Source organism: Cuculus canorus, chromosome 1, assembly GCF_017976375.1.
Source record: "Cuculus canorus isolate bCucCan1 chromosome 1, bCucCan1.pri, whole genome shotgun sequence".
Taxonomy (NCBI): Eukaryota; Metazoa; Chordata; class Aves; order Cuculiformes; family Cuculidae; genus Cuculus; species Cuculus canorus.
In genome coordinates, this window is record NC_071401.1 from 52,059,984 (window position 1) to 52,068,804 (window position 8,821).

Genomic DNA, 8,821 nt, shown 5'->3' on the forward strand with positions numbered 1-8,821 from the left:
AGAGAAACATTATTTACACAAGATGAAAATGGCTCAAAGCTGTATATAGTGAAACTACACAATGGATCACATGGCATTTGTAAACAAATACATGTTAAGAATATCTAAATTTCAGCAAAGGGTCCACACTAAATGAATTATTTAAGAAAAACTCTTTGCAATGTGAAAAATCATTTTGCTGGGAGAGACAGCAGGGGAATTCCATTTATTTTCTGACAGAAGGTGGCAATATCTGACAATTGGATCTCTTTAAGGTTATTTTGCATTGACACATATTTTGGAAGCAAGCTGAAGACAGTATAGCACAGTGTAATCAGACACAAAAAGCAGGAGGCACTCTGACAAGGCCTACACTGTGGAAGCTTTCCTCACTGATGTTGCATGATAGAGGTTGCTTTGCTGCCTGACTTTACTGCTGTGTATGACAGAAGTGAGCAGAACAATACTTCCCTTGCTTGTTGCTGGTGCAGCAGCAGAATGGGTGTTTTGTGGTCCTTAGAATCCAGTCATCACACGCCTTCTCCTCTCTGCCTTTCCCACCCTGGGTGATGGTTTCCTAGCCCAAGACATATCTTTGCATCCCTGTCTTTCCACCATGGTTGTGGAGAGGAAGATTTCCTCCATTTTTTAATGGGAAACAATTACCTTTCCTTCCCCTCCCAAGATTGTTCAAAATCATCACTTGGTGCTCCAGACATTATAAGCAGGAATACCTATGTAACCAGTGAATGAACTGATAGAAAGCCCCCAAAGCAGAGAATATTCCCCGATTGCTGCAGAAACATGACTCCCTTGATGAGATGTGGAAACCAAATACAGAGGTTGGAGGACCTCATGTTCTACCTAACAAAGCTAACAGGTGGAAAAAGAATAGGCTGAAGAAGTCCAGATGGAATTGTAGGATACCCTAAGCTATCAAATGAATTTGGAAAAAGTATGGAAGGTGATTGGATTATAATTTAAATACTTCCACAAAAATGAAACAGCCATTTCTAAGTAGGCTTTTCCCTCCTTATAGCAGACACTTATGAAGAAGTTGAAAGGCTGAAAGCATAAACTAGAAAGTCATACTAAAGTCTAAGGACATGATTTCAACTGTGGGCATGATTCAAGCTTTAGAACAAGGTATCTAAATAATAAGAGGATTGTCCCTCTCTTTTCAAATAAAGATTATTCTTCAGTTGAAAGAAAAGTGCTCAATACAAGCCACTGAGGATTCTAAGCTAATCCTATAGCCTTGGGCATACAAGGCCATGGGGATACAACACTTAGTTTTCTAGAGGTCCTTCTAATCTTTAGCACCTATGAAAGTCTCCTGCAAAGTTGCACAATGGTATCATCTCACACTGCCCTGTGACTGTACTGAGAGTTACACAGAAGACACTCAATATTGGTTTAAAAATTCAAAAGTTGAAGAATCTACAGGGATGTGGTCTAGTAGATACTCACTTTCACTGAGAAATATAATGCTTGTGCTTCACTGCCAGCCTGGGCTGGAATAAGTCCAGCTACGCTGATGCCAGGAGTCACTTCTCATGAATGTGGTCATGGCTATCATCCATTCCTTTTCTTGAATAAACTAACCAGAGAGGACTCCTAAAGCCTCAAAAGTCTCTCAAGGCATATCACCTCTCAGTAATCCATTCATTCCCAAAACTCTTTTCCAGCTCCTCCCAATTTTTCAAGCTCTTTTTCTGAACTACAAACACTTAGCCTTAGTATTCAAGTAATGATCCAGTTTTAATATAATTTGAATCATAGTTCCACAGCAATAGCCATTCTTTCTCAAAAATACTAAAGCAGAGCAGGCAAATATAAAAAATGAATAAATTTAAAAAAAATCAAAACCCTGAGCAACGAACTTCATATCCTTTATATATTGACAGGAACTTATAAATAAAATGCAGAAGTTTCTTCACGTGTAGGGGGAAACTGGGACACCCGAGAACATTCAGCTTCACACCCTTGGTCTCTGCATGACTCCTCATAAGCCCTTTGCAAAGGGTGGTTTTGCACTTTGCAGAAAGTACAGTTTCCATAATGTAGACTACTGAAATCACTAATATCTGGTAGCTAGTCACAGGGTAAACAGTGGTTTCAACACTTTCTATAAACAGTGGTGGCTCATATCAGCTGTTACTCAGCTGACATCTGAATATTTGTATTTAGAAGTCCAAAAGTAATGTTCATGTTCAAGGTTGATGTGGTCAAGCTTATACCAGAAAGAGTTAAGGAGAACAGATTATGCACAACCAGTAAGTTGGAAGTCATTCATGTGAAGATGGCAAATCCCCAAAGCAGCAGGTAAAGAAACAGTACAGTTATGCAATCATTTTAAAAGTTATATTTACTAAATAATTCAAGCCTGATTCACCGTTACGTTATGCAGTACATAATTGTTCATGTTTCCAGGTTCACATCTCTTATCATCATGAGAAAGTAAATAATAGCTTCAAACAAGATCGGAAATTAAGTTCAGCGTTGGAAAACGTTCAAGTTCTTTTCAGCCTCATCTGAACATTTCCCTCTCAAGATAATAACTTTCCTACCTGTTCACAGCAGTTTGCAAATATTTAATTCAAAATCAAATCTGGAATGCTTATGCTTTTGAAAGCGTTTTCTTCATGGAGAAAAATAAATAAAAACAGAGAAGCCTGAAACTGGTGTAAGGATCACTGCTTTGAAACAAGGTGAAACTCAGAGCACAGTTAGCCCAGGAGTCAAAACCTATTGAAAAGGAGGGGATGAAAAGATCAAGCAAAATGTGTAAATACTCGCTCTATAGGATATTTCCATGATGACATAGTCCCAGCTAGTACAACACACTGGAAAGCCAAGTCACACCATAAAATCTTTAACTTCTACACCATAATTACCGTGGCACCTCTGGGTCAGGCCATGGTCCTGGTGGTTCACTGTGCAAAGGAAGTAATATCCTTGCCATAAAACATCCTAGAAGGTGCCTGTGCCCTTCTTCTCTCCTTATAGGGAGAGGAGATTTCTGCTAGCTCCTTCTTGAGGGTTGGCCATCTCATTCAAGGAAGTGCTGGTCTTTCTTCTGCTTTATTGTCTGGATATTTGGGGACTGTCAAACGTTCCATATCACACAGGAGGCTGGGTAGTTTTTCAAACCATATGCAAAGGGGTAGTTTGACTCCCTTCCTAGGCTTATTCATTCCTCTGACCTCTGAACAAGTCATGCCAGCAGAAAAAGCTGGTCAGGATAGTTGTCTGGCAGAGTCATGCAATGCTTTTCTGTAGCAAGGTTCTCCTCCAGATAGGTTCCCTTCACAAGCATGTGGTCTTGGATACCTCTCCCAGGCACAAGACAGTGCTTGTACCCTGGCTGAACAATTCCTGCTCTTCTCAAAGCCAGATCTCTCCCTAAAGAAGGGGCAGCTAGTCCCACTAAGCTCCCAGTTTGGAGGGCATAAGTATCTTCACCCTCCTGGAGAGGCAAGAGTTTGATCTCAGCTCCCAGCACCCACCAAACCCTCTGTGGGACAGGTCCTGCCAGTTTGAAATGCTGCTCTCCCCCACTTTTCCCCCTATTTCCCACCTCTCTTACTCTGTGTGCTAGGACCCAGGGAGCAGATATTGCTTCAGGAAAGCACTGCAGTGGTGCTGCTTCTCCCTGCCTGAGTGCTGCTTGCCTTCATCCCCCACCAAGGGCTTGAGGAGCTCATAATAAACTGCTCCAGCCAAACTGGACAGGGTAGAGGCAGTCCCAACCAATTTTGCAAGCAACACAGGGTAGGTCCCATGCCCTATGCAGGCAGCAGAATCCAGACACGAGGACAACTGACACCAGCATGGCCCTGTCATTAGGGACATGACAGACAGCCTGCAGGAAGTTAATAGGGGTCAGAACTGCTTCGCTCATCCCCATGGAGCCCATATCACCTTTGCCCAGCAGACACCTGTGAAAGAAGGCAGAGCATCCCACAACCTGCCCAGTAACCTGAGAGAGTCGCTACAGCTTTCCCAGACAGTCTCACTGCACAAGCCTGTGGTACTTAAAAGCAAACGCTGCCAGTTGGAGCAGGGTGTTTAAGGAACCAGTCATGAAGAGTACAAAAGACAGCACAGAGGATTTATATATAAAATATATATTTTGATATAAATGTGTGAATATAGAGGCAGGGCAAAGTGGAACAAGATGACCAAAGTGTTAAAGGGTAATGGAAGCATGGAACAAATTAAACTTACCTGTGATGCATCCAATATTTACATTAAACTCACATACTCTTTCTGCATGGAGATACCTCTCTGAATTAGAAAGGATAAGGGAAGGAAGGCTTACATCTTCATCCCTAAATAAATCATTTATGTCTCTTAAATCTGAGCCAGTGGAAGAGTTGAACACTGCAAGCCAAATCCTATTTAATTTATTTAGCTACACATCTGTGTGAAATATAGCCCAATTACAGGCATTAGGTTACTTTTCCATGGCTGCAGCCATTTGGCTTTTATTTCCAGCAGGCTCTAATTAAATTATCACAATGCAGGAGCAGACAAGTTTCCCTTATACGTGACTGCAATTAAAGACATGCAATCACAACATTTTTTAAAGTGACTCCAATCAATTGGTTACAGTAAAGAATACCATGTAATAGAGCAGTGACTCCACTGTTAAGATGGAAAGGCAGTTTCTATTTCAATGATCTAGTTCCCTTTTATTACAAGTTCTGCTCTTGGATAATTTATTTAAAGTTCATTATGTGTCTACAGCATATATCATTTGCCCTCATCTTGGGCTGCAGAAGTCCCATTATGGCCAATTACTTAGTGTGATAAAATCTGCCACAGTACAAACTGTTCCTTAATTAGATTTAAGTTTTGTCTAAATTCTATTTGTAATTCAGACAGCAAAATAATAAGGCCGACAGCAAAGACTTGCTGTCTCCTTTCTTTGGTCCCTGTGGTAACCTGTTAGTTTGGATGTAATCTTAGGGTAGTTTAGAATCTAGACCTTCACACTCTTCTGCTTTCTTACAATACTTGTCCCCACTTTGTGTTTCTATAACCAGTGTTGGGCTTGGGAGTGGCCTGGCCTGTGAAGGAGTTTCACATTCCCTGACCCAAATCCTGCCCTACCGGATAACTCACTGACAGCAAAGGGGGCAGCTCTGAAAGCACCTGAGAGCAGGTGGCTGCCAGTGGGGACTGCAGAGGCTGAGTGCCATTGCTGTGGTATTTGGCGATTGTCCGTATTTGCTCTACAACCATTATAGGTTTGCTGCAGCAGCACATTGGTAGGTGGAAAAAAAGTTGCTGACAAAATGATAGTCAAGAAAGTAGCATGGAAAGCAGCACCTAGCCATGACCTTCAGCTTGCTTAATAGCTGTGAACTGTAAACATTGTGGTTTGCATAGCCCTAGTGCTTCCAGTGCCAGACAGGATACCACGACCTTCTACTGCAGGATGGAGCCTTTGCTCTTAACTTGGTCAACCATTAACCACACCAGAGACTTCAAGTTTTCAGGGTATGACAGTACCACTACATTACTTCTTAAGTGAATTAGAGCCACCAGATTTATCCAAACCATTCTCTGCACCACCACCAGCCATGAGAAGAGGTTTGAAGCTGGTTTTTTTCCTTAAAAACAAATGTCAGTGTTTGGAATGTATCTCCTCAAGCTCCACTTTAATATTTTAAAGTATTTTAAGTAAGTTTGAAGCAAACATTCTACATAAATTTGAATTCAAATCCTGCAACCTGTCTCTGTGAGATCTCACAAATGAGTAAGGGTTGAAGCAACATAAAGAAAATTCAGAGTGAATAAGAGATAGCTGAGGTGATTTGGTAGGATCCATTTTAACAGATGCAGGCCACAGCAATTTGAGGATGGTCATCATCCTATAAGAAGTTGCCTTCCTTCTGGAAAAAATACACTAGAGATTTATTCATTTTTTCCATCAAGAGATTTGCTCCGCTTTAAAAGAAACGCATTCACACAAATACACTTACTGGATACAACATTAGCAGTTACTGGCCATGTGCTTCAGTGGCTCCGTATTTTCTGTTGTAGACACTGTGCTCTCTTTACTTCCCTTGAATCCTCCTCAAGTCCCGTATTATATCTTGCAAACAGCTGCTTTGCCAAACTGGATGAATTTATTTTGATGTTTCAGAAGACTTCTCTCTAAGATGAATGTCTTAAGTGAAACATCATTTAAAAATTTTACAGGGATAGAAATTTACATAGCAGCTAATGACAAGCCTAAAAATAACCTATTTCTTTGCAACATCAATCTCGTTAATGGATTGAATGAATGAAATATTCTGCTACCAGTTGTTTCCAAGGGGTAGAGAGAGAAATGTTAACCAAATCTAGCATCAAAAAAGAACATGAAAACTCTTCAACATCTGCCCTGTTTTTTACTTAATGATTAAGGCTGCAAACACCTTTTACGGAGCAGTTCTCCACATTTGTTTCTATATTTTTTGTCACAATTATCTTGTCCTTCCCTTTCACCTGACTTCTGTTGAGAGAAGAAGGTGAACTTTACATAACAGGGGACACACACCACACACTATGGGACTGGAAATCACTTATAGTACAGCTTCATTGTGTCTGTGCAGACCCTTCACTGAAAATACGCACTTTAAAATAAAATTGTATCTATCTCTATATGATAAAAGGCCTCTAGATCAGGATCAGTTCTCACCAAAGCAGCAAGGCCTTTCCTGGTTCAGTAATGGCACACTAACAGTTGCACTGTTGGGAAGTTGGAAGGAAAGATTTGGTTACAAGTTGTTTTTAATGGCCTTCAAGAAGATCTGTTAGTGAACAAGTGTTTCTCTCTTCCTTAAGCACTAGGGGAAAAACACGAATACAACAAACAACAACTTAGGAAACCCCACCTCCTGGCAAGTCATCGAACATGAACTACACTCAAGTGAAAGTTGGTCTGAAGACTTTATACCTCCCCATTATGTACAGCATTGTCTTTCTGGTGGGCTTCCCAGGAAAAGTAATTTAATTTGTGTTTACAGCTTCAATATGAGGCCTTGGAAGAGCAGGACTATCATCAGCCTGGGGAAGAGAAGGCTCCGAGGAAACCTTATACCAGCCTTCCAGGACCTGAAAGGGGCCTACAAAGAGGGGCTGTTTACAAAGGCTTGGAGTGATAGGATGAGGGGCAATGGATATAAACTGGAGAGGGGCAGATTTAGACTAGACATAAGGAAGAATTTCTTCACCATGAGAGTGGTGAAGCACTGGCACAGGTTGCCCAGGGAAGCTGTGGATGCCCCATCCCTGGAGGTGTTCAAGGCCAGGTTGGATAGGGCCTTGGGGAACCTGATCTAGGGAGGTGTCCTTGCCCATGGCAGGGAGGTTAGAACTAGATGATGTTTAAGTTCTCTTTCAACCCTAACTATTCTATGATTCTATAATTGATTCTATGATCACGCTGAACCTGGTGCTGACAGACCAGCTCTACCTCACCACCTTCCCTTCCTGATACACTACTATGCCAGTGGGGACCACTGGACGTTTGGTGAATTCATGGGCAAGTTCAAACTCTTCAGCTTCCACTTTAACTTGAACAGCTTCCTCCTATTCCTCACCTGCTTCATTGCCTTCTGCCATGTGGTGATTGCTCACCCTATGGAGTTCTTACACATTCAGAGGAAGCGGTGGACAGTGGTGGTTTACACAGTCATTTGGGTGATCTCACTGGCACCTGTTAGCCCTATCAACTTCTTGATCTCCCCAAAAGAGGCACAAAACTGATTGTTATGCCTTGACCTTACAACTCTGAAAACCTGGGCACAATCAGGTGGTATAAGTGTCTGTTGACTGGCCTGGCCTTCTTTTTGCCCCTGCTGACAGTGACTCTGTGCTATATGCTCCTCATTTGCCTCTTGGCTACCAGGCCCCACATGTGGGCTTGCTACAAGCAAAAGGCTTACGACTTGTTGTCATTCTCTTGGTGGTCTTCTATAAATGCAATCTTCCCTTCCATGTCCTTTAGGTAGCCTGGGTTGAACTTTCTTTGTGCCCAGTCAGCTGTTAAATGGAGAAGAAACTCCACACTGCCTATATCATCTCTTGGCCACTGGCTGCAATCAACACTTGTGGCAACCAATTACATTTTGTCATGATGGGAGGTTACTTCCAGCAGGCCATCCTCTCTCTTTCAAGGAGCACACGGAGCAATATGTCCAGCTTTCTGGGAACAACGATTACGCAACCAAGTCAGAAATTGCATTAAAGTTATGAAGAAATCCCAGAAAACCTGGGATAGCTTTGGTGCTGTAAGCTCCTGCAAAGGCAGGTGTGTTGGTATTGTAGCAAGAATTGGAGCTGGCTTCTCCCTCTCCCTGCAATAAAGCACTTGTCAAAAAGATGCCTTGGGTGCAGGTTTATATATAGATCTCTTAGCAACCAAAGGAAGGGGAGTGAAAAGAAAAGATTGTAAGCCACCTCGAAGGTGGAAATTACAATTATCTGACCAGATTGTTACCTGACCAGATTGTTTCCAAAGACATTTGGGAAGTGCGGGTTTCTCTTGCTCCAGGCTCTGTGGTTGATTACAGAAACTTAGAGAGAGCTTAGTTTGGACATGAGAAAAACGTCCATTGATTTCAGTGTTGTCACTGATGTAGTGCTTAGTTTATTACAGCCTGAGTGAAATGATGCAGATATTGTCATGGTTGCTGCAACTGGTGAATGAATTACTTAGAAAGCACCTAGATAAATCTGATGTTTTCAAATGAGTTGGACCTGATAAACTTCAGCATAGAGTACTGATGAACTGAATGGTGAAATCTCAGAGCTGGCCCAGGGAAGGATGAGAGCAGTACCAAAG

The 8,821-nt window shown here is 41.9% G+C and overlaps 1 pseudogene; it reads left to right on the forward strand.

Moving 5' to 3' along the window:
* The first annotated feature begins 3,832 nt into the window (after positions 1–3,832).
* Positions 3,833–8,232, forward strand: LOC104057307 (2-oxoglutarate receptor 1-like; annotated as a pseudogene).
* Positions 8,233–8,821: the final 589 nt, after the last annotated feature.